We start from the raw sequence: 26,721 nt of genomic DNA on the forward strand, positions 1-26,721 counted from the left end.
CTCTGAGCTCCTCGTCCCAGGCTGGCGCCGCGGGGCCAGAAACTCACCCCAAAGCTAGGTCTCCTGGCGCCTAAGATCAGGCCTCTGTGCTGGATGGGCAGGTCGCAAACAAGGCCTGCTTTCATCTTTTGAACTTTCTCTTTTCCCAATGTTTAAGATAGCTCTCAATCTCAACACTAAAGGGAGGCAGATCATATTGGAGGCCAGCCTGGTCTGTGTTATGAGACCCTATTTTTTTGTTTTTGTTGTTGTTTTTTTCCAGATGGTTTCTTTTGTTTGTTTGTTTTTTTTCGTTGTTTTTCGAGACAAGGTTTTTCTATAGCCTATCCTGGAATTCATTCTGTACTCCAGGCTAGCCTTGATCTCAGTTCTACCTGCCTCCCAAATGCTGGGAATAAAGGTATGAATCAACCAATGTTTGATTTTGACCCTATCTTTAAAACAAAACAAAATAATAAAATTTACTCAAACAACATAATAAGATACTGTTGATCTTTATTTTCTTCTATCTATTTCTCTACTCATGGTCTGGATGTTGACCAGTTATTAGTGGCCTCTTGTCTGTCTTTCTGAGAAAGTGCCACAAGTGCCTTTGTAGGGAACATGGCATTCCTTTCTCGTCTACTCTTCTGTTCTTTTTCTTAAAATCAATTTAGTTATTTATTATGTACACAGTGTTCAGCCTCCATGTTTGCCTGCAGGCCAGAAGAGGGCACCAGACCTCATTACAGATGGTTGTGAGCCACCATGTGGTTGCTGGGAATTGAACTCAGGACCTCCGGCAGAGCAATCAGTGCTCTTAACCTCTGAGTCATCTCTCCAGCCTCTCTTCTGTTTTTTAATTAATCTACTTACCATGCTTCTGGGGTTCCAAAGGAATAGAGCCTTGGTATGATTCCCTGTTCATACCATCACAGTCTATATTTAGTTCATTGTCAATTCTCCTGAACAAGTAAGTCTCTTGTCTCTAAAAGTCTCTTCTCTCCCACATACTCACTGCCCCTTGAGAATGTAGTAATTCCTTTCCAAATGATCTCCCTGAATTGGACTCTGGGTCTAATCTGTCTTGCACTTATCAGCTTTCTTATAACAGATCTAATTATTCCATTTATTCCATATGGACAATTTGTAGCACCCAGTCTTTCAAGAGGGATTCAAATTCCACAGCAAGATATAGACTATGAAACCCTTCTGTCCTAAATTATTTACCATTCCTAGAACATTCCTTGAGTTCTTTCTTTTTTTTAAAATATTTATTATGTCTACAATATTTTGTTTGTGTGTATGCTTGCAGGCCAGAAGAGGGCGCCAGACCTCATTACAGATGGTTGTGAGCCACCATGTGGTTGCTGGGAATTGAACTCAGGACCTTTGGAAGAACAGGCAATGCTCTTAACCACTGAGCCATCTCTCCAGCCCTCCTTAAGTTCTTTCTTGTATCTCTGTTTTTCCTCTGTTCTCTCCTTTGTTTTCCTTTTCTTCTACTGGGGAAAGAACTCAGACTGTATGCTAGGTAAGTATTCTACCACTGAGCTACTTACTTCCAAGGTCCATTCTCCTTGTCAAAATGTGTTTGGCTTATTAAAATCAGCTCAAATGTACCCTTTTTTTAAAAGTCAAGGTCTCACCTGGAACTAGCTAAGTAGCTCATCCTGGTCTTGAACACATCATCTTTCTGACATAATTATAGATGTGTAATACTATGACCATTCTAGTGCGGCCTTTTTGTAGATCTTGTTACTGTTGCCTCTGTGTGTATAGGGGAAATGACTGGAATTGCAGGCACTGTTCTTTGCTAATCTTTATATTCCAAGTAACCACCTTCTCTGTCCTTGAAATATTGAAGATTTAATTAATGTTTATAAAGTGAAGTGATGAAGAATACATTATCTAAGCTAGGTTTTACTGCTTAACAAACAATCAAACTACCAAGTTTAATTGGTGATTTTTTTTTAAAACCACCACCCTTAGATCCTGATTTTGGCAGTACAAAATTTGGGTAGGCCAGGATTATTTGGAACTAAGTATATTTTCTGATGTTCACTTGTGACTTGAGTGGTTTGGAGGATGGCTTTTCTTCTGGCCTTAACTACTTATTCTATAAGCTTTTTAGTTTGTGACCATGGAGCTCATGCTTGTTCACACTTTGTGGGGTGAGCAGGTTGTAATGCAGTTTAGCCTCTGCATTAGTCTTTGTAATCAATGGCTTCTTTTTCCTGAGGGGAAGGAATGTTCACCACAGCAAGGGCACTCATAGAACCTGTTTTGCGTGGCTGAAAGAAAGGCGCTAGATCATAGGTAACCAAACGCTCAGCAAGCCTTGTTAGTGCCCTTTCACCTCAGTAATCTTCTAGCCCGTGCGCATTCTTAAATCCCCCAAGGTCAGATCCCGCTGAGGGTGGGCAGGAGGGACTGTTTAATGGAGTCTTAGTTGAGGGTCAGGTTATTCCTTTTGTCATTACCATAGATCTGACTATCACTGTAACCTGCCTGTTTCATTGCCTTGAGTTTGAGACAAAGCTCTTTTGAAGGTCACCTCAACAGTCTTCCTACATGATGGCAGTGGTCATGTTATGCCTTGAAGATTGCTATACCACAGCAGTGGTCTCAACATTCTAGCTATAGCTGTAAGAAAATGCAGGACTGAATTTTGTCAGGTTACCAGTTTAGTTGTATCATTCATGGTCTCTTATTTATCAAAGCCTTCCCTGAAGTTAAATATAAGAGACAACTAGTGAGTTTGCTGAATGTAGGTGGTAGTTTCAGAAGGCACCTTTGCTAATATTGTATAGTTAACAGGCCTACTGTCGATTGCTACATAGTTTTAGGAATACACATTTAAGATGGATTCGATGCTAATGGCTCTCCTATAATTTGAACACTACATTCGATGACACAGAGGCCGATTTGCATGTTTGTTATCCCTATTCGGGATTAATGATCTACATTAACTTTTATCCCCACCGTCAGTGCTGTGGCATTGTCAGTGTGGTGGGTTTCTAGGCACAGGTTTATCCGAGCCTGGCATCTGTGGCTCCTTATTGCTTGCCTACCCAGCAGCCCAGTTGTGTGTGCAGGATGCGCTTGAATTGTATTTTGGCAATAGCAGCAAACCCCAAACTGGCAGGTATTTGCCAGGAAAGTGATAAGAAAACAATGAAGTCTTTATAAATTTGCTTTAGAGGAAGGGTTTGCTGGTTTCAGCCAATGTCAAAGCTTCAGGTTTGTTTAGGATAGAAAGGATAGATCATATCCCTTGGAACAGCTGTATAAAGTCAACTGCTGTGTGCACTGAGGGGCCAGCTTGTGCCTTAGTGACATGATACACATATAATGTGGTCATTGACTGTTCTTTCCTCTAGAATGGTAGAAATAATGTGACCAATGGAGCTCAAATGACAGTCCCAGACCCCACCTTTGTTTTTTGACATAGGTTTCTTTGCTGTGAAAACCAGGTGTAGTCTTATATTTATGTGTATTTTATAGCTATTTCTAATGAATGAAAACATCACACACACACACACACCCAGGAGAAAGAAGGCTCACAGGTATTAAAAGTGACACTGGTCACTTAGCACATTGGGCCTTGGCATTGCCATTTCTCACACAGGCCTTAGATTCTAGTCTCCAAAGTCTCTTCTAATTCTGACAAATGCCAGTTTTAGTGCCGTGTTTTTTGTTTCCTGCCAGTCCTTTCAGTAATATGTCAGCATAATACTTACTGTGATTCAAAACATGGTTATAGGGTCTGGGGAGATAAACTTCAGGCAGTACAGTGCTTGTGCTAATACAATGACCTGAGTTTGATCACTAGAATGCATGAATGCGTGCATGCAAAAAAAAAAAAAGCCTCCCTGGGTGTTTGAGGCACATACCTTTAATCTCAGCACTTGGGAGACAGGCAGGTGGAGATCTGTGTGTTTGAGGCCAGCCTGGTCTACAAAGTTACTTCCACGACAGCCAAGGTTATTATAGAGAAACCCTGTCTCTATAAAACAAAAACCAAAACCAAACCAAAAGCTTGTCTCAAAGTCTAATTCCAGTGCCAGCATCGTAAATATTAGCTCTATTTTATTATATTTCTAATGCTTCTTATACTACCTCCATGTCTCAAGGAGCTATACTAGCTTCAGATGATGTCATCCTCTAGAACTGGCACCTTTGGACCTGTGATGGCAGAGCTCCCTAAAACACTGGGGAGATTCACTGCTACCTTTTAGTAGCCTACTGACAACTTAAATGATGGATTCTTTCAGTTATGCATGGACTTTGGGGGAGCTACCCCTAAATAAAATATTTCTTTGGAAATCCAGTGCACATTGCTTTCTAGAAACCCCTAGCCTTATAACTCAGACCTTTTCTACTGAGCACCTGGCACTCTCCTATACTTCACTCTAGTATACCCCCCACCTTGCCTCCTTGTGTGTGCAAATAGGTCAAAGGGTTCTCCACCTTGTTTTGGTGACAGGGTTTCTTATTGGCCTAGAACTTGCTAAGTAGGTTAGGATGGCTAGTCATTGAGCCTCAGGGATCTGCTCCTTTCTACCTTAGTGATGGGAATATAAGCATGTACTACCATCATACAAGGTTTTTTTTTTTTAAAAAAAGCAGGGTTCTAGCAGTTGAGTTCATGTCCCCATGCTTGCAAAGCAGCACTTTACTGACTAAATTGTTTCCCTAATTCCATCACCTTAGCCTCTGTGTATACCATAAGGCTTCACTCATTCTCTTCCTTACTATGAGTTCTCCCTTTTCTTTTTCTTTTTTTTTAACCGAATTTGCCTCAAGTTTATTTCTAAAAACAGCATAAGGTCCTGAACATCTGCAAATACTGTGTAGGTGTTCACACCAGTCCATCTGTCTTCACATTGGCAGACTGCGACCTTTTTTATGGGGCCTTCACAGGGGCCTGGGCACCTTTGGGAGCCTGAGCTGCAGCTGAGGCCTCTGCCTTGGCTTGAACCTTGGGCTTTGTTTTTTGGAGCCTACGACCCCTGGCCATGTAGCTTGGGGTGAGCAATTAAAGCCAGACGGGTGAGTTTGCGGGTGGGGCCCTTTGGCACCTTGAGCTTCACCACCTGGGGCTTCACCAGGGCCTTGATGGCCTCCGCACGTGCACTCATGGCCTTTGCATTATTTGCCTGCATCTTCTTCAGGCCTTTCTTCTTGTGCTTTTTGGCAAAGCGCATGTTCCTCAGGAACTTGGGGTCAACCCCCTTGAGAGATTCGTATCTTTGTGACCGGGGTTTCTTGATGCCGTCTCTGTGCCATTTCCGGGACTGGTTGTGTGTGGTGTGGTTCTTGGACTTGGCCATGGCTGGACGGTAATCGGCGGCTCCCAAAGCGCTGGCGACCGGAAGAGAGAGTTCTCCCTTTTCTTAGCAGACAGCAGTGTGAGCCTGACGTTCCCATATGCCCCAAAGGAAGGAAATGGGATTGTCTGGTCACCTCAAAAGGGCTTCATTTTTTCTTTTGTCCTTTGTGTCTTTGAATACCTCAATAGTTGCTTGTCAGTCAACCTCATGAGATTTTCCTGCATAAACTGTCAGATGGGACATGCAGTTTCCTAATATGTATCATTTGCATGTTCTTATCTACCCTTGAAGTCTTCTGTTTAAACATTAAAAAGTTTGCAACTTTGTGATAAAATGTAAGTTTGGTGGTAAGCACCTGCTGGCTCATTACTATATTTCCAGAGGAGGAAAATGGGGATAGACAGTATGGTTTTCTTAAAAATATTTTCTTTAATATTTTTAGTTTCCTAGTTTTAATTTGTCTAGAATGGTGTTTGTAGGTAGAAGATTGGTAATGGAGGCACTTTCAGCTGATGGATTCTTTCTTTGTATACACTTATTTCTCTTTGTGCTAAAATGAGGCATGAATCATTACAAGCCCTCCCATTTGTCAGGGGAATTTGCTCCAGCAAATTTGAGTACCATTAGCAGGCAGTGTACATGGTGTGCGTGTGTGTAAAGCCAAGCACAACCCCCCACATTCCTTACATTTGAACCACTTCATTGAGACATGGTCCTGCTGTGCCACATTGGATGGCCTCAAAATGGCTCTCCATTTTGAGACTGGGCACTTAGCCAGGTAAGTGTTCAGTGTTGGCGAAGGCTTTGTGTTCCAGTTTTTGGCTCTGCTTCCCATCAGCCTTTTTTCCCTGAAAGAGGATGCTGCTGCTTCAAGTATACACACTCATACATTTATTGCTTTCTGAAGTAAATTCTGCAAAATGTTATTAGGTGACTTTAGTCAATTTGGTAAACATCCTAAGTTATCTTACATAAAGCAAGGTGATCTAGCCAAGATACTTTTAGACTGGCAGCCAGTGGTTTGTTTAGCACCACATTGCCACACATGGGAGTAATAATGCATTGTGTTAAACTGAGGACTGGAAGGACTTCTTGGCTTCCATTTTACACACACTTCCTTGTAGGACAAGTGGCTGGTAATTTCTAATCCTGTTTTCGGCCTTCAGATTTCATTGAACCATTTATCACTTGGAAATTAAGGTTGTTCTTAGATTTCAACAAAATATATTGTCAGTATCAAGTCAGAATGTTAGTATGAAAATTTTTAAAATTCATTTCAATTTTCTGTGACACCAATGGGAAACATGGCAGGGTATGTTAGTGTCTTGAGAAACAGAATGAGCCTAAACCAAAAGAAATAGTAATTATGAATTCAAACCTTTGGATTCAAGTCCTAGGCTTGTTATTTATCTATACTATAGGATTTGGGGCAAATCCTCTCACTTCCTTTTTACTTGATTGGGTGTTTTGCCAGCATATGTGTCTGTGCATCACATGTGTGTCTGCCTGCAGAGGCCAGAAGAGGGGGTCAGAGTCTTTGGAAGTGGAATTAAAGACTTGTGAGCTGCCATGTGGGTGTTTGGGAATCAGACCTGGAAGAGCAACAAGTGCTCTTAACTGGCTGCCCTAACTCAGCCCCTATCCCCACTTTTAAAAACCTTAGTTTCTTCAGTTGAACAAAGGATAGACTAGTTATAGTAGTCTTTTCTTTCAGTCTGCTTTGGGGATCAAGTAGAACCTCTTCATGTGTGAAGTCTCTTTCTAAAACAGAGCTGTAAAAATCATCAATTATCATTAGGATTAATGACACAGTCCTTGTCAGCTCAGCCATCTGCTTGTTGTGGCTGTCACTGTCAAAAGCAAGATGTGAAAATGGCCCAAGGGTATTTCAATTATATACACCTTCACTTTCATTCACACCTCAAGTTTTTTGTTGTTTTTGTTTTGATGGTCCAGCTGACATGATTCAAATAACAAGCTGTCTCCTGGAAACCATTGAAGTAGAGGGCCAGAATGGATAGTGGGATCGTATTAGCCAGTTTACTCTTCAAAGATGCAAGTTTAGGAAGTCCGACTTACAGAGGTAGTAGCAACGACTGCTTCAAGGCAAGGCAACCTCTAAGGCACTTGTAGTTGAAACTCTGTTTTTGTTTTGCTTAAAACATCATCTCTATAGCTCAGGCTTGACTGAAACTCTCACCTCAGCATCCCAAGAGTCAGGATTTATTGGCATTCACAGGACTTGGTTTTGGTCCTAGATCTCCCCCCCAATTCTTTGAAATGCTAAGTTTCTCTTCTTTTCTACTTCATAGCTCTTTCCCCATTCTGATAATAGTACATCTCTCTCCTCAGAGATTGTCCTCTTTTAAAAGACAATATCTTAGATATCATAAGTGGGCCCAGTATAATCATGAGGGTCTTTAAAAGTGGTTTGTGCTTTCACAGTCCTCCTGTCTTGTATAAGAATTGCTGAGAATCTTGAATTACCTTGATTATTAGCTCTAGTTAATGCTTCATTGACGTCCTTTCTCTAAGAGATATGATTACTTCCGTTTTCTGTGATATTAGCTACAATGAAAGAAAGCTATGAGTCAGGTGCTCTCTATAGTGCCTTGTTTAATGTGCTAAATGGGTCAAGAAGCAGACAGTAAATCTTTTTATGGATGAGGAAACAGTACAGAGTAGTCAGCTTCCACAAGGTCATGCTGCTAGTAACCAATGACCCTGAGGCTTTATTGCACAATAAAGAGGAAACTTCTAAGGTATGTTTTTGCACTTTTGCCAATTTATAAGGTTTAAAACTATTTTACAAAGTGTCCCTCATTGCATTTTGAAGGTTGAAGACAACCATGTATATAATTGAAACAGTGTGATTCTAACACACTTATAAGAAAGGGGAAAATAAGATTAATTCCAGCAAAATCTTAACTTGTAATCTCTTACTTGTCTACATGTATATGTTATAGTTTCCCATCGCTGTAATCACAGTGATCTGCTTTTAATTTTACATTGTGTTTTCTTGCTTTATGGGGTGTCTTTCTCATCATTATCATGTAGCTCATAGGTTGTTTCTGAGTTTTATATTGTCAAGATAATGCTAAATAAACAGCTTTTGTCTGGGATAAACAATTTAGCAAAGGAAAAAGGGTATCAGAAAGGTCCAACTCAGTTCAGGAAACTCAGTAGTTAAACTAATAATCTGCTACCTGGAGGGGATAAGATAATCTGAGACATTATTGAGTGATAACCTAGAGCATGGTGGCATGTGTCTGTAATATCAGCACTTAGAATGATAAAGCAGGAGGATGGCAAATTTGACGCAGGCTGAACTATGTAGAAAACTCGTCTCAAAATAATGAAGATTAGGGTCCAGTAAGATGACTTAGCATTAAAGGTGCTGGCCATGCAAGCCTGGAGACTTCAGTTTGATACTCAGAACCCATGTAGAGGTAAAAGGAGAGAACCAATTCTACAAGGTTATCCCTCCGACCTGTACATACATGTACACAACATGTGCTCACACACACATAAAATAATAAGATGGGGTCTGGCAAATGACTCATCAATAAGATGATTGCTATACAAACATGAAGACCTGATTTCAATCTCCAGTGTCCACATACAAGCTGGGTGTAGTGACACATACCTATGATCCCGGTACTGGAAAGGCAGACTAAAGATTGATCCCTGGAGCTTGCTAGCCAACTAGGCTAGCGGAATCTTCAAGCTTCTAAGTTCAGTGAAAGTCCCTGCCTGTAAAGATAAGAAGGAAAGGGACTGAGGAAAACACTGAACATTAACCTCTGGCCTCTATATGCATGCTTGGTTGTACAAACACACACACCTAATAATAGGTACACATACACAAAGTAACAAACACAAATCAGCTGTCCAGTTGGTTTGTGTTTTGAGGCAAGGTCTCAATGTGTTACCCCAGGCTGGCTTCAAGTTCCTGGGCATAGGCATTGTTTCTACCTCAGCTGTTTGCTCAGTAACATGGAGTACAGCACACCTGGTATGGGCTACCAGCCGGTTGGTTTTGAATCCAGATTGTGATCTTGAAATGGGACTCTGTCCACAGGTACTTGCTGCCTCTGAAATGGAGGAGACACTCTGTGGGAAGTGTGCACTTTGCCTGACACATTGTGATAGACAGACAGCTAGCAAATGTGAGTTCCCTCCAGAGAAGTAATTTTGCCCTGGAATTGAGTGTGCTATTTTGGTGCTGCTATTTGGATGAAACTTGACTTTTTTTTTAGGTTTTTACCTCAAATGTACACAGTGCTGTGGATTTTCTAATCACGAAAGAAAAGACAGGTTGAATTTGATGATTATATTCATAAAACTCATTTTTTGCTGTGTTTTTGGAGATGATCTATCGTCATACTGCTAAGCAAGCCCTCAGTCACTGAACTACACCTTCAGTATAAACCCTTCTACAAACTATGTATTTATTTGGGAACTGATCTAAAATCTCTGGCACCAAGTTCCAAGAACTGCTATCAAAATCCTAAATGCTGGGATGATGAAGACAGGCACATCCCTGCAACTGAATGGCCACACAACACAGCCTAGCTGACTCCAGGTTCAGGGAGAGACCCTGTTTAAAAATACAGTGGAAAAGAACTGAGTAGGGTACTTGGAGTTGAGCTTTGTTCCACATGCACACACACAGACATATATACATACTTAGACAAAAAAAGAAAATATCTGGAATTTGTAAATAATAAGAAAATGACAAGCCTAAAATCAAGGTACTGATGGATCCTCTGCTGAGGCATGCTCTCTTTCTTGCTCCTTAGTTGGCACCCTGTCTCTTCATCACCACACTGCTAAAGACCAAAAGTGTCAACAAATGTCAGGAATAATGATAGCATTCATGATGGTGGTCCTAAACTTCAGAAGGGCCCGCTTTTCGATTCTATTTTTATTTGAGTCAAAGTTTGGAGAGACACAGCTTTGAAATGATGTCAGATGATTGTTACATAGTCTCTGTTATTTAAAGTGTTTTTAATCAGCTTTTTTGTTACATTATTTTTTTTGTATGGGGCCCATTACAGAATACATTTTTCTGCATTTTAACATCCTTAAGAGCATCATGCATAGTAAGTCTGGATAGCATGCTTATAGGTGGTTCTTAGGAAACAATATTTTTGGTTTAGAAATTCAAACCTAGGCCCTGGATACATTCCCACAGCATTTTCGTTTTGGATTTAAATAATTGCCTTTTTATAAACCTGTCTTGCTGTCAAGCCTTAGCTGGCTTGGAACTTGCTGTGTAGCCTAAGAAGATCTCAAAGTCATCCTCCTACCTTAGCCACTCAGGTGTGGGAATTTCAGATGTGTCATTGCCAGCCTCTTTTAATGTGACCATAATAAATACTAGTAGTTAACATCATAAAAATTTGCTATGGGCAACCTTTAGAATTAGGCATAGTTGTAACAGTAAAAATTTAGAAGCAGTTTTTAAAAAAGCTTTTAAAAAGTAATACCTAGGAGGCTTAATTTGGAATTCATGCTGGTGTTTGGCATTGCTTGTTTTACTGGAACACTTAAAAGAGCAGACTTAGCAGTCAAAGTAGCTTAACACATGATACTTGAGTCTTTGAAACAGATATGTTCAGTGTTGAACTGCAAAATAAGGTTTTCCTTGTATTTGTTCTTTGTCTTTGATAATAATCTTGTTATTGTTTTCTCTGTGTTGATCGTTGGTCAAGAGACTTGGCTCACTGACAGGAGGACAGTGTGGACACTGAATGAGTAAAACTTAAATTCTTTACAAATTTCCAGATACGCAGCCATCCTAAGGTTTCCGCTTGGTTTTAAGACAAACTATGCTATATGGAGCCAAATGGGTATGTACTTGGAAGCAGCTATTCATGGTATTCTGTGCTGCAAGGTAGAGCTTCCCAGGTACCAATAGTATAGAGAAGTGGTTTGTAGGTGTGCATGTATGGTTGGGAAAAGAACTTTATACATTTTGATTTTTTTTCTTTAGAACAGAGGCCACTTAATATTTCGCCAAATTATGTGTTTGTATAAAAACCCTGACCATTGGTTAAATGACCTTTGCTGCTTTGTGCATCTGTTTCTTCCAACTAATGGATCCTTCTTAAAGTCCTGAAGGTGGTGTTCTTACCAGATACTGGCTTTATTGTACAAAGGTGTAGTTTTCTTAGTCAAATGTGTGTTGTTTTATTTTTTTTTCTGAGTCACTAGGAATTGAAACTGAAGTTCATGTACATGTGAATACATAACTTCTTCCCAGTGTCATCCTAAAGACACTCTCAAAATCATGTAAGGATTATACTGTTTATGTTTGTAACTGTTTTTGGGGAATTAATGGAGTTAGTTTCAATCTGGAGGACTGACGAGCTCATTTAGCAAGTTAACTGCTAGAGCCTTCTGTAGTTTTAGGATAGAGATGCCTTAAGAATTGACGTAGCTGGGATACATATAACCCAGATAGTACTTCAGAGACGTTCAGAACTGTGGCATTTAGCTAACCGTTCCCATAGTTTGAAGATATATTCATCTCTAGATGTTGCCAAGGATCCTAATGTTGTGAGCAGCTTGGAACAGATTTGTGTGCTTGCTATGTGCAGAAACTCCTAGAACAAATGAGTGGGAAATGATACCAGGGTAGGAAAATATTGCTATAGTAACAACCTATTTTCTATAGGAAAAGAAATTGAAAAATAAAGCAAGAAGCAGTGACACTTAAAAAGAAATGATTTTTGCACAGAAAATGGAAAATAAGGGAAACAAAAGTCTTGTCTGACCCCTCCCTCCCTCCTTTTCTGAGACAGTGTCATAGCTCAGGCTAGCTTCAAACTCACTAGCTGAGGATGCCTTTGAATTCTTTAAATTTCCCTTGCTCCACTTCCAGAGTGATTATGTATATACACCACCATGACTGCTGTATGTGGTGCCATGGATGGAATCCAGGGTTCATGTCTGCCAGGCAAGCACTCTACCTACCAACTAAGTTTCAAGCCTCAGGCCCTGAGACTGCTTTTTGTTAAGTGTGATTTAAAATGTTGTCTTGAGTGATTTTTGCATTAATTGGGTTTGAATAAAATCACTAGAGAAGTTGAAAAAAGCAATGACATTCCATTTCTCTTCATAATATGTCAGTTCCATAGTATGTTCTTCAGATGAAATTCAGCATTAATTGTATTGCTTTCATTCTCTATATAGGTGATGGAGATTTGAGCCTAGAGCTTCACACATGCAAGGCATGTGCCACTAAGCTATAACCTCAGCCCTCAAGTAGCCCTTGGTCATGAGTTTGTTTAAAACAAACAAGAAGCAGCATGAATCTTGGGGTTGTCTTTCACCTGAGTTTTATTTCTTTATTTTGATAGGTTGGGGAGCCACATAATCCCTTTTGATTTTAAACTACATAAAATTATGCTTTTTGTTTGTTTGTGTGTCACTAAGGATTGGACTCTGGTCTTCATACAGTGCAAGGGCATTACCACTGGAGCTATGTGACTACCCCTTCCTTTTCAATGTCATCCACTCCTAATGTCCTAATCTCATGACTGCAGTTAGGCCCACCTAAGATTTTGTAGCCTGCTAAAAATACACTGCTCCTTGAATTTCTGATGATTTTACCACCAAGGTGGGTATGGGGCCTGTGTGTTTTGAAGTGCACTTTTAAATTGCCTGAGTCTTTATAGTGCACAGTCAGGATTAAGGTTCCTTCTGTACTCTTGCTGCTTAACGTCTAAAGTCTTTGCACTTTCCTAAGAGGCATATTCCACATGTTGTGTTGTGGGTGTGTACACAGACATGTGGAGGCCAGAAGTTGATGTTGTGTCTTCCTCTATTGTGCTCCATCTTATCTTTTGAGACACTATTTCTCACTGAACCTGGACCTGGTTTATGGGAACCACCCATGTCTGCCTTGCCAGTGTTAGGATTGTATTTTCCTGCTGCCATGTTCATCTTTTTATGTGGGTTATGACTTAGGTGAGAAGCTATCATCTTCCTGCTCTGCTTGGTTTTCTTAGGGTCTATCATGAGGCTGCAGTCGTAGCATCTGGGGCTTATCTATAAGCCTGGTGCCATTGATATAGATTGCTGAAAGACAGGCTGATCTCAGTGAAGGGAACAGGATATCCCAGTCTCAAAATCTCCCCCTTCCCCCAAAAACCCACTAATTGTGCCTTCAGATGTGATCTTTTCAGCAGAGTTCTTCAAAGGCTTGCAGAAAAATGGAAGCTGCCAGCCTTTTTAAAATTGAATAAATAAAGCACAGTTGAAAATGTATTACTCATGTAAGTAAGTGTGTGTGTGTTCAAGACTTATCAGGATAGAATAGCAAGCACTTCTACCTGCTGAGCCATCTCACCACCCCACCAACCTTTCTTAAGATTAGGCCTATAACTAGCAGGGTACTTTTGCTCTAATCATTTAAAGTTAGCAAAAGCATTTAATAGGGGATTACAGAAGGACACAAATACAAGGAGCCCTGGACTATTGTGGCTGGCTTTGGAGCTAAGCTTCTTTCCCCCTTTCTCTGAACTTTTGCTTAATTTCTCTGTTTCCTTCTCATTCATTCTCATTAGTTTTTTTCTAGACTAATCCGCTACTTTCTTCATCCATAGGGTTCCTGAGGTTTTTTTTTCTCCCCATTATTATTTTTGGCTAAGAAGTCTGTAGTGATGCACCTGGCTAAGGAAAGTTAGCTGCCAAGCTGAGAGCGAGAGGCATTGGAGCTGTGAGGAGAGAGAAGTTGGGCCAGTAAAACCTACTGTTGTCTGGTCAATAAGTAGTAGCTCACTTGAGGATGGTGGCCATAGCTACAGTCATTGAGATGGCCATGCTGGTCTCTCACTGTCCAGAGTGCTTACTTGGTATTAAATAACTTAAAAAATGAGGTCAGTTTGATATTGAGAACTGAGAACTGTACGGAGAGGTCCTACTGTAAGCACTTTTGTGTGCAGAAGAACCTGAAGAAAGATTTGATACAAGATAGATTAACTCTCGTTCAACATAAAAAGCAAGGTTTCTTGTATACATCCCTGTTCATTTCTGTCCTCATTCAGTCCATGTCATTGTGACCTCTTCTTTTCCTTTTATTTCTTCCCCTCATGTACTTCCATTGAAGTCATTTGTTCCTGCCATCAGTGGGTGACCGTGAACTCTTTTGTTCATTCTTGGTAATTGCTTTTCTTATTTTTTTTATTATGGTGAGGTGACCTCTTTCCAGCAGGCAAGAAGGGAAGAGAAGAGGGGTTTGTTTAATTATCACATCCAGAAGTTACCTTGAGATTTAGATCTGTAATTCTAAATCACCCAGCATGAAAAATAGCCCTCACTGAAGTAGAATGTACCGGTGGCTGCCTAGGCACTTAATGGGTTGTAGTGTTGACCAGAGTCATGTGGCTAGATGGGAAGAGCAAGGCAATGGAGTCTATTATAGATGGGGTGCTGTAAGAAAAACTCAAAGAGCATGGATGTTAATTAGTGTTCTCACCACAAAAGTGCTACTAGCTGTATAAAGAAAGGCATTTGGCAACTAACTATAGTTAACCATTACACAGGATGTGTACTTTAGAACATGATGCTGTATAGGATAGATAACAGTTTTATCAGACAACTAAAAAACTAAGAAATAAGACATGCACATCATCCCCCTGATGAAGCTGTGCATGCTCTAACCATTAAGTGAGGAAGCCTGAGATTTCTTTTGCTATTGATAGGAAGATGGAGAATTATTATTGTCGCCAACTCCTTACTCCTTAGTTTTGACTTTTTTGAGACATTCTTGGATGTAATTATGGCCCAGGCTGGCCTTGAATTCTATAGTGTTTCTACCTCTGCCTCCTCAGTGGAGATGACACCAGAGTGGACTTTGCTCTTTTACTCAAGGCTCTTACTCAAGCACTGGAGTGCTGGCTATAAGCAGCAGAAATTGTCCCGAATTATTCTTGTCAGTAATTTAAACAGTGTCTCTAGGGACACAACCTCCTTCCTTTTTGCAGCTTTGGGGTACACATGTTGCTCCTAATTTTTGAACTGTTTATCATGTACTACTGTACTTTGGTGCTGGAGAGAACCCCAGGGCCTTGTGCATGTCATCCAAGTGCTTGCCCAGTCACCCACATCCTCAGCCTGAATTTGGGGACTATATGAGGCTTGCTCATTTCATCTTGCATCCTTAAGCCTTGTTCTCCGTGTCTCTGTCTTTATTCCTCAGACTCCTGGTAGTGTGATACACAAGAGGCACTTCCTACAGCTTTTTCTTGTGCTAGTATCTCCACTAAAGGCGTTCCAGGGTAATACCATTATAGGCTTTTGTTTTTTTCTCTTGTACCTCTGGGGCCGAGCTCCATATTATTGAGAGTGGCAGCGGGTATTTCTTCATTGAGACGGAGCTGAAGTAGGAAGAAATCATGGCATGCTCATATACATATCAGAAAGCAATTTTACTTCTGTGTTTTGTCTTACAACATAATAAATAAGGGGTGTACATATCACAAACTAAGCAAATACCCTTCCTGTCTTGTTCATGGCTTCACACAGTTAAATAAGTAATCTGGGTAAATGTTCTGGGGAGTGTGTTTGTGAATCATAGAACCCCAATGCCAGGGATTCCCAGTCTACTGGGAAACTGACTTATTTTGTGATTTCTAGGCTATAGAAATGTGTACAACATTGCTGTGACAGGAGCAACAGCACTGAGCATGCCAAGATCTAGCAAGCAATTTGAAGTCTCAAGAGGAAGGCTTAGGTAAATTTGCTCTGCTTTTTTGCTCCACTAGTCCTTGATTATTGTTCATAACAAGAGTGACTTGTGTAATTCAGAGAAATGCATGATGGATCAGTGTTCAGTGAAAAGGTGTGGTAGAGGGGGGACCCAGGCTTGAAGCAATGAAACAGTGGGACTGTGGCTAATAATGTTTGACTAACCCTCCCTCTCTCTGTCCACAAATGAATGATTTACTTTGCTGCCTTTGCTATAATAGCCACAGTGTTTACTTTCCAAGACTGTCTTGTGATGTATCCTTTTTCTAAAAGCCACATTTGATTGAGAATCCAAATCAGCATACCATGCATACCATTTGAGAAAAATGTCAGGCTTCTTCCTGCTGTAAAAATGTCATGTGTGCTTAAAATGACAAAGTTTGTCCTAAGCAGTAGTTTCATGTTTTATAATGATTTGTTTTGAATCTTCAAAGCAACTTAATTCTCACTGTTTCATTTTCAAGAAGACATCAGCCAAATATCTTTGTCTTTTTATTTTTTAAATATCAAAATGTTGAAATGCAGGTTTAGCAAATCTACAATGGAGAACAAAGGTGGTACTTTTTTTTCTTTTTTCTTTTACCATGACAGATAAATATAAGGTCGATTTGTCATCTGAATGCACACTATAATAATGTTTCATGTTCACCTGGATGGGCCATGGATCTCAAAATGTTTTCACCTTGCAAAATCAAGCGTGCACTTTAAACTTTTCCCCAATCTAGCAACCACATTCTACTTTGTTTTTAAATGAGTGTCTACTTTAGATTTCTCATTATAAGTGGAATCATGCATATTTGTCTGCTTCTGTCTTGCTTGTTTTAATTGGCATAATGTCTTCCAGGTTCATCTGTTAATTGAAAATGATGAAATTTCTGCCTTTTTAAGATTGAGTACAATTCCCCCACACTGTGTATGTGTATGCGATGTGTTCATGGGCGTGTACCCTCAACCACATTTTCTTCATTCATTTGTGAAGTTACTGCTGCTTTTTCTCAAATGTTCTTTTGAAAACCTTTCTTGGAAAGTTAACATATAGAGAACATAGGAAAATCAAATCGAGTCACACATGATAAATGGAATTTCCATGTGTGATTTTTAATATAGGATATTCCTGCTTGGATAATATGGAAGCCACTCATCTGAAATTCTAGTGTAAGTGGTTTAGATTCACATTCCTCCCATATCCATCTCCCCACATGCCTGTTGGGCTCTTCTTAGAATTGCATTTTCCCAGACTATGCTAGAGGGGCAGATGAAAGCAGTTCAGTTGCTACCTGGCGAGCATGATAAATGGTGATATTTTCTCCTGCAGTTGTCTGGGCCTCACTAGAATGTATTGCAGGCAATAGGAGGCAAAGGGACAGGGCAAGAATAGGGGCTTTTGCAGCCAGGAAAGGATAGATGACTTATGAGTTCATTGGGGCTTGTACTGGGTTTTCCCACTGGGTGCTGTGGGGTTTTTTCACAAGTCTTCTGTATGGATTTTATTTCTAACTCAGAGAAGAGATAGGCCTGCCTCTAAAGAAAGCATGTTGATAATAGGCTCTGTGATCTGATTTTAAGTCTGAGAAGTGTTGTTACAGAATCAAAAACTTCAAGGAACATACCCACTGGGGAAGAACTGAAGTGCTGTCCCTTTCTCATTTTATAAGCAAATGGACTAGGCATGCTCTTATAGCATCTGGGGTGGTCCCTGTTCTCCCAGGCACTTTAGTGCCTGGCAAATAGAATCTGTGAGAAAAATCTGCCTTTGTCCTCTCTGTCTCTTATTGGGGAAGCACATGCGGTTCTAGAGTGCTGGAGGGCCACTTTTTCCTTGTGCTGCTTAATGGGATGTCTCTAAGGTGAGGTTGTGCTAGTGCTAGAGAATGCTTTCTTCCTGTCTGGACTGTGTGCCTTTCTTTTTCAATGTCCTCCTAGGATAATAGCAAGCAGGGCCTCCCCCAAATCATTGAGGGAGTAGGAAAGTTGCACAAGGTTCCCAGGGTCACAATAGGAGCGTGACCCTGTGTCTGTGGCAGTGACACCTGCTTTGTTCCTGTTGACAATGAGAAGGAGAAATGCTTTCCTAAAGCCCTGCCAGCTGATAGGCTAGTTAGCTGATTCTTCTTCTTCCAGTCAGGTGAGGATCATGACCAATCATCCTCCAAAGTGAGGGTGATAGGTAGGAGCCATGGGCCCCATTGACTGATGTATTCCAGAAGAAACTTTCCTTTGAGACACTGTCTCACTGTAATCCAGGCTGGCTGCGAATTCCGAGCAATCATCCTGCTTCAGTTTCCAAGTGCTGAGATTACAGGCATGAGCCCATGGTAGGCCCAGAAGAAATAATTCGAAGAGTCATTTACTTTTGTTTGAGGCAGGGTCTTACTGTGTAGCCTAGACTGTCCTCAGACTTGATTTGTACGTCAGTCTCCTGAGTGTATGCCATCTCTTCTGGATTAGAGAGATAGTTACTAAGTCTGTTGCATTTTGTGTATGTGTCTTTTTATGTTTTGGTTTTCAAGCCTGGGTTTTTCTGTGTAGCTTGGCTGTCCTGGAACTTGCTCTGTAAACCAGGCTGATCAGACTCTGCTTCCAGAGTGCTGGGATTAAAGGCATGCACCATGGCTGGCTATGTGTATGTATCTTTTAAAAAAAAATACATGATCAATCTTTGAAGAATTCTATGAGTGTGAATGTGCCCCACTACCTTGCTGTCATATATAGACTTGTTTTAACAAATGCCTGTGCATCTCACCATAGATTTCTACCCTCTTGCCTTATTTTACAGCTTACCCTTATTTTAGCCCTTATTTCAGGAGAGAGACGAGCAATTAATTGAATATTTTGCTAGAGTTCACGTGAAGGGGCTTCTTGCTTTTTGCTATTTGCAGGTTTTATGTATGCTAAGACATGTAAGGAGAAACTGTCCTGTCATAGTGTTGTAACATGTGAAAATCCTCCCTTGGTTCAATATAGCATTTTCCTAAAGCACAATTTACAATTCCATGCAGTTCATGATGGCATTTGTCCATGTAGAACTAAGTGATGTCCTTGCAATAACAGATTGCCTTAGTATTGTAAACATTAGGAAAACTGGGAGTTCTCGATAGTGCTTTTATTACCGCTGCTTTCACTGGAGAACATTGCGTCGTCATTTGTTTTCACTGTCACACCTTTGCTGTGCCAGCCTGCTTGGATGGTAGAAAAGGAACCATGAGTGTGGGTAGGTGAAGAACCTGCTCCCAGTCTTCTTAAAGGGAAGGTGGGAGGTCAAGATTTGGCTTTGCAGATACTTAGTGTGTATATCTGAATGCTAGGTGCTGAGAATACAATAGCTAACCTTAGGTTGGGGTCTCCCTTGGGGAGAGAAGAGGGTGTAGGATGGTTTAGGAAGGATAATGATTCCAGAGAGTAGAGAAACTGATAGGTAGCTTCTGTGGTTCTGGGAGTTTTTCTTCCGTTTCTGTTTCTGGTGGAGCATCTGCTTGGAGGCAGATATACCCCACAAGGTCTCTAGGGATTATTCATCGTGGAGCCCTTTTCTTTCGCTCTAGTATGCTGGATATGGTGATGACAGTATTGGGGAAAGCTTTGTAGATGAAAAGTTAAGTTGGAGCAGGTTTTGTTGAACCTTACTTGACCAAAAATTTTAAAAACCGGAAGGAACCCTGTCTTGGATCATTTCCCATCTCTCGAGTAGGGCATTTTTTCCCCCTGTTGAAAGAATGGGACTCAAATACTTACTACGTGAAAAAAGTGATAAATCATATGAATATGCAAGCTGTTGCTAATAAAACACATGGAAGAAACTCTGAATCTGAAGGTTAGTCCCTAAAACCCAGGTGTCCTCCTTTTCGTGGAGAAGCATGTGACCAAGAAGAGTTGCATTCCTTTTACTAATTGGGCTCAGGTTGCAGTTTAGACCACCGAAGGACAAGAAAAGCCCAGCAGGGTTTCTTGGGTATAGTTACTCATCCTCTCAAATGTTGTTAAATACCAAAGGGAAAGGAAAAACAGAAAGGAGAGGGGATGGTTGGTGGTTTAAAAACCAGTGACTAACCAACTTGTGCTGACTAATGCTGGTGAACTCGTAATGAGTAACAGTAATGAATTTAGAAGGGCTGTAGGCAGAAGGGAGCTATTTAAAGGTTGCTTTTATATAAAAGGTAGCCAAATTGTTGGTCACAAGAAAGGATTCTCTTTGGGGAACTTGAGTAATTCTCTGTTCCACAGCCAGGTTCGGCTTTATTAAAAATTTTTTAAGGCTAGATATTGTGATTCTCCTGCCTCAGTCTATGCCTTGTACTAATGTACCCAAATTCCAGTTCTCTTTTTTTCATATTTTTTTCATTTTTTTTCAAGATAGGATTATTTTGTGTAATAGCCAAGGATGTCCTGCAACTCACTTTGTAGACCAGGCTTGCCTTGAACTCACAGAGATCCTCCTGCCTCTGTCCCGAGTGCTGTGATTGAAGGCCTGTACCACCACTAACCTTGCTCCAGTTCATTTTTAAAAAATTATTTTGTGTATGGTTGTTTTGCTTATATGCATATCTGTGCACCATGTGCATGCCTGGGGCCCTCGGAGGCCAGGAAAAGATTTTAGATCTAGAACTGGACTTACAGATGTTTGTGAGCCACCATGTGGGTGTTTAGAATTAAAAAAATCTGGGTCCTCTGGAAAAGCTGATTCATGTCTTCAATCTCCAGTTCATTTTTAAGTACTTTAGTGGCTTAATCTGTAAAATTAAGAGATTGAACACTTTTCCATTTCATTCAAGTTTAGGCCTTTGGAAGTAAGTAGATGTTTTTGTTTTCATTGGGATACCCTGAAATGGTTGAATTATTATTTTTGATCTCTACTGATGATTTTTTGGCCAGGGGAGGTGTCTTACATCCTGAGAGACTTGGAAGCAAGTGGAAAGAGGCTGGCTACTTGCTACTTTACAGGGATTTACTGTCTGAATGGGGAAGGGTTTGGAAGTCTGTAGGAGGACAGAAAGTTCTTATGTTGATAAACATTAAAAGGAATGTTTCTTCAGACTGTACAAAGGATGGCAGCACAAAGGAACGGCTTACTGTGTTGAGTGACTAGAATGGTAAACCTCATACTAGTGTTCTGACATGATAATGAAGGTTGAATCTTGAAAGAAGACGTTTCTCGGGAATAAAGCAGAAATTTATTTTGTATAGTCAGTGAGCTCATAGAATATTATATAAAGAACTGCACCTATTTAATGTGCTAAGAATAAGCTAGAGAAAAAAAATTCTATTGGGATGGATAAGGCCTTTGGGCGCTGAAGAAAATAGAGTGCCATCTAGTGAAGCCATTTCATTCATGTGCACTGTTGCAAGTTCTCAGAAGATTTAGGTGCTTCATTTTGTTCTGTTTTGAGACAGAGTCTCACTGTGTAGCCTGTGCCTGGAATTGCTTATGTAGCCTAGGCTGGACTTGAACCTGCAGTGGCCTTCTGACTCTGCCTTAGAAAATGAAGTTTAAGACATGTGATTACCACACCTCCACATGATTTAGGTTCTAAGTTTTTATTTTTATTTTATGTGCTTTGGTGTTTTCCCTGCATGTATGTCTGTGTGAAGGTGTCAGATCCCCTGGAACTAGAGTTGCATACAGCTGTGAGCTGCCATGTGGGTGCTGGGAATTCAACCTGGGTCCTCTGGAAGAGCAACCAGTGGTCTTAACATGCTCAGCCATCTCTAAATAATGATTTTGTTCTCTGATATGTTTCAATTTTAAATATTGTTTATTTTAACTGATTTTACATTTGTAGAAGAGTTAAAGAAATAGTGGAGAGTTTCTAGCTTCCTTAGCAAGCCATGGTATACACACTTAGCACAACCAGGAAATTGAACATGCTACAACAATTCCAACCTCCAGACTCAATTTAGACTCATGAATTTTTCCACTTCAGTCCTTCTTCTGTTCCAGGGTCTCATCCAGGATCTCACAGTGCTTTTACTCATGTCTACTTAGGCTCCAAAATCTGAACACTTCTTTATCAGTTCAAAGGCTGCTTATTACTAAAAACACTTCTTGGGGTTATGACTGTTGTAAAATATACTTGAAGATAGCCAAAACTTTGAAAACTGCAAAGGTATAGTAATGAGGCAAGACTTTTGACCTTGTTTGTACACATCTCTCCTAAATAGTTTTTTCTATGTTTGCAATGGGTTCTCTAAGTTGTGCTTGTCTGGAAAAGTTAAGTCACTCATATTTCACAATTTTATCATTATTTCTTAAAAAGGAAGTTGAGCCTTTGGAACTTTACATTTTGCCTTTTGATCTTTGGTCTCGTGTACAACAGCAGGTAAAAGGGAAGACATTACAAAACCATTGCAAAGTAAACCTCAGGTGGCCAGTAGTTTTTGTTCTGGTGGTAATCAAAATTGGAAAATAAAAGAGAAATCTTTTAAAATGGCACAGCTTAATGCATCAAATAGGTTTTTTTAATTAGGTTTATTTTTTATATGTGTGAGTGTTTTACCTGCATGTATGTGTACTACATGCATACCTGGTGCCTGCAGATGTCAGAAGAGGGTATCAGATCCCCTGGGACTGGAGCTACAAATAGTCATAAGCATTGTGTGGGCCCTGGGAATTGACCCTAGCTCCTGTGCTTTTAACAGCTGAGCCATCTTTCCAGTCCCAAAGTATTTTTTTTAAATACAAGGTATGTGTTTCATATATTTAAAATAATTGTAACATTTCAATATACACATTGGTCTGGTTATTAAATAATTTTTACCATCTATTCTAATTGCTCTAAACTTTACTAATGCATTATTAAAACATTTTCACTAATTTTTTATTGAACGTTAGAGATTACTTTGGTCTTTACCTAGTTTTGGTGTCTCCAAGCTGTATTTCAGAAATTAAAATAGCAAATCAGGTAAAATACCGTTTTGTGGTCATTTTAGTAGTTTGTGGCTTCATTCTTCACAATCCCATATTTTATAAGTCTCCACTGAAGATATTGACCATAGTGAACTCTCATATATCTGAAACCTATGAAAAGGCCTGATGTTTCCTGAGGGTATACTGATTTCCTTTATTATTAAATCCAAAATCCTTTCCATTAAAGGTGGTGGTGCTGTATGAAATGAAACTGCCTCCCAGATAAAGAGTGAGTCAGGAAAGGCCTGGGCCAGAGGACAAAACTTTGGAAAGCTTGCCATCAGTTAATGACTGAGAAGGATGCATCTTCCCTAGTCCAAGATGCCAACAGGCCTGGAGCTCTGGGCAGCCTAGGAAACAGGCAAACTGTGGGGGCAGAGTGCCTTTGCCAGTTCTTGTTCTCATGTCTGCTTTCTCCAATTATTTATTTTTTTTTGGACTTGGAAAATGCAAATGTGTTGTCCTTTCAGACCTGTTTTTAATTTGTCCTAACCTATACATGTACGTAAGGACAGAAAACAGGAGGGATGAGCAGTTGGTCCTCTAGAAAAGTTCTCACACACGGGCCAGGATGTGTGTCTCCTAAGTGATTGTAAGTCCAGCCAAGTCAAAATTGAAGCCACCAAACATTAGGACTCTCAACCCTATCTTTTCTCTCTCAGTCTGTCTCTCTTATTTCTTTGTTACCCAAGCAACCCAGCTAGGTTGTTTCTTGTCACCTGCTCTATGTTTGTTGATATTTGTGACTGTTAATGATTATCTCTGTCAGCTAAGATAGAAGATTACTGAAGCCTTGAGTTCATTCTGAAAGACTGAAGGCCAAGGTCTTTCTGTAGGCTTTTGCACAAGTAGTTCTTTTCTGTTGTTCCGCACACTAGACTTGACCCTGACAGTGCCTCTAATCAGAGAAAATAAATTTTACAAAAACTGCAAATTATAAAATTTGCCTCTGGGAACACAAGAAGCAAGCATCTTTCAGGATTATGTATGAAAGGCTGCCTTCCAAATTTTACACAATGCAGTAGGTCATATTACATCTTCTGAGCCATAAGAACCTTCTGGGGAAATGAGTAAAATAAAGAATCTTCCAGTTGTGCTCATCCTGGTTGAACTTTAAAATGTTTGTTTGAGTTAACACTAATGCTCCTTAGAGGTGTGATCGCATTTCACAAACCTCCATTTTATTTTGGCACTTTGAGTTTATCATTAAGCACCTCAGTAACATTTTGGGTCTCCTTAGATATTTCTTCTCTTCCAGTAAGTTGAAATTTTTATTAGTTCTTCTTGTGGTTGTCTATAATTAAAAATGACTTCATGTTTTTCTAGGACAACCTTTTTGAAATGGTGTTAGGTTAGACATTTTAGGGACAGTGCTGAGGGCCAAAGACACTAGTTAGATTAAAAAAAATGAGTTTGTCTTTCTCTTAGAAATTTAAAGGTGAAGGTTGCTGTTTTAATGTAATGTCTCCTAATTAAGTTTCTTTTGTTGATTTTCATTGGGGGTGTTTTGTTAACCTTTTGGTTATAATAATTTCTCATTTCACCACAAAGCAACAGCTTCATAGAACACAGCTGTTCGGTGGAGGAAACTGATTTCTAGAGTGCTTATTTTAATGTGCTTTTTGGGCATTTTGTTCTATAAGACAGTAGGTCACTTAACTGCTGTTATTAATTTATAATCTATGGCTAAACTGATTTCCGTAAACATCTAATAATAATAATATGTATGTGATAAATTCATGTATTTAACAAATCCCAATGTTTTCTCTAAATTGCTGATTGATCTAATTAAAAGTAATCAATTTTTGCAAAAGTACTATAAATCTGTGTTTTCTTATAGACTCTAAAGTACCTCTACTTTTAAATAGACTGGTTTTGGCTACACTTGGTTTTCATGACCTTTTTACATTGTTAGAGAAAGTTCTCGAACAGGATGTTTGGTTTGGTGGCCTGGTTGTAATGCATATATCAAACTGAATTGCTCATCGGTACAAAATGGTCTGTAAATCGTCAGACTCCTTTTGTCTTTTATATTCCTTAGAATATAAAGGAGCTGAGCAAGGCTGGGTTCCTTTTCTGTCATCTGTAGTGTGAAGCCATCACGTTGATGGTATACTCATTTTAAGTGATTATTACAACCACATACTCAATAAGCGACTTCCAGCATGTAGCTAAACTCATTCGAAGAAACACTTGGCTAATAGTAGGAAAGGTTTAATGCACTAGAGAAATGGAATTAGTAGACATTCTGTTAAAAGGAAAGGCGGTTATTGTAATGGACTTTCCTGTTAAGGTTGCAGAAAGCATCTAGAAAAAGCCCATTTTGGACTTGAATTTTTGTATGTAATTTTTTTTTTTTTTTTTTTTTTTGGTTTTTTTTTTTTTTTTTTTTAGGCTTTTTCGAGACAGGGTTTCTCTGTAGCTTTGGAGCCCGTTTTTTCTCAGGAGCTACGTATTTGAAGAAAACCATATTTACCAATAAAATACATGGTTTATAGGAGGTACCAGTCATTCCCAGCTAGCTATATCTATCCCTCTTTGCTTCTTGATAAACAGATGGAGAAACTGAGTCCTGAAAGGTTTCAGCATGTTTGAAGATACCCAGGAAATTAAGTAACACTAAGCAGCCTAAGAAAAGGTCAAGATGATACTTCTACTTGATTGACACCTTCTCAAAGGTCCAGTGCTGCTCAGTTTTATGAGTATCAAACTTTTGATTATATATCACTCAGGATCTAAAACCAAAAAATAAAACCATGTTAAACTTGCTTTGAAAATATACATGTGTTATGCTTTTAAAATGGAAAGACTTCACCATCACTTTTGTCTATCCATATGTTATGGATCGGAGCAAACTTTCAGATTTCCTTTTTGACATCTCGGATATCAATGTATTCAAACTTCCTGTCTAATGATGGTTCACAATCTCCAAGCTGCTTTTCATTAATTTGCCGAATGATGCCTGGTTTTAGTGGAGCAGAGCTTGTGTTCTTTTGAGTTCTGAGGTGACCCTTCTTTGCTGGTGTTCCCCAAATACCTAAGCTTCTGGATGGTTTGGGTGATTGGGGCCAGGTGAAACATTTTCTTGGGTAGCTTAATCTTCCGTCTGACTTTCCCCTCGAGGGTCACAGCATAAGACACCTGGCTAGAAAGCCCCCTCTTGGCTGTAGTCACAGTCAAATCTAAAGTTCTTGCTGTGGTAACAGGCAAAGAACTTCAAGTTCAGAAAGCAGGACAGATGATGACAAGAGATGTTTCTTCCAACTCCAGACACAGTTTCATGGCATTTCACTGGTTAGTATTTAATTGATGGACTTTGAAAAGTAGAAAAGTTCTTACTACATTTAATTCCTTCCTTGACATTGGGAGGAAAAGATGCTAGACCTTGTTTAGAAATAAGGCTATAGCTACACACAAGAGACATTGGAGGCATGTCTGAGATCCACATCAATAGCAAACCCATCTAACTTCACCAACCCTTATCAAGAAAAAACATCTGAGCAAGGGCATTGTGTTTGATATCTTTGTTTTGTGTATCAGTATACTTTATTCTTTTTTTTTAAGAGACAGGTATCACTAAAACTAGAATGGCCTCAAACTTCTAGACTCTAGGATTCCCCAGTAGCTGAGATTGTAGGTGTGAGTCCCTGTACTTGACAAATCTGATTCTTAGTGTTACTGAATTTTTGTGTAATAGTATGATTGCATATATATTAAAAATATATTGACCCTGTTACAGAACTTGGG

At 39.7% G+C, this 26,721-nt stretch overlaps 1 long non-coding RNA gene across 4 annotated transcripts in view; it reads left to right on the forward strand.

Moving 5' to 3' along the window:
• The window catches only part of LOC101986764, an 85,099-nt gene that overhangs the window by 15,751 nt on the left and 42,627 nt on the right, over nucleotides 1–26,721 (forward strand). The window contains exon 1 of one of the 4 annotated variants that reach the window (XR_003378003.1): nucleotides 15,964–16,059. The exons of the other annotated variants lie outside the window; for them this stretch is intronic. This is a non-coding gene — a long non-coding RNA (uncharacterized LOC101986764). Of the gene's footprint in view, nucleotides 1–15,963; nucleotides 16,060–26,721 lie in introns of those variants that run through there. 4 annotated transcript variants of the gene reach the window in all.

Source organism: Microtus ochrogaster, chromosome X (genome assembly GCF_000317375.1).
Source record: "Microtus ochrogaster isolate Prairie Vole_2 chromosome X, MicOch1.0, whole genome shotgun sequence".
NCBI classification, from domain to species: domain Eukaryota; kingdom Metazoa; phylum Chordata; class Mammalia; order Rodentia; family Cricetidae; genus Microtus; species Microtus ochrogaster.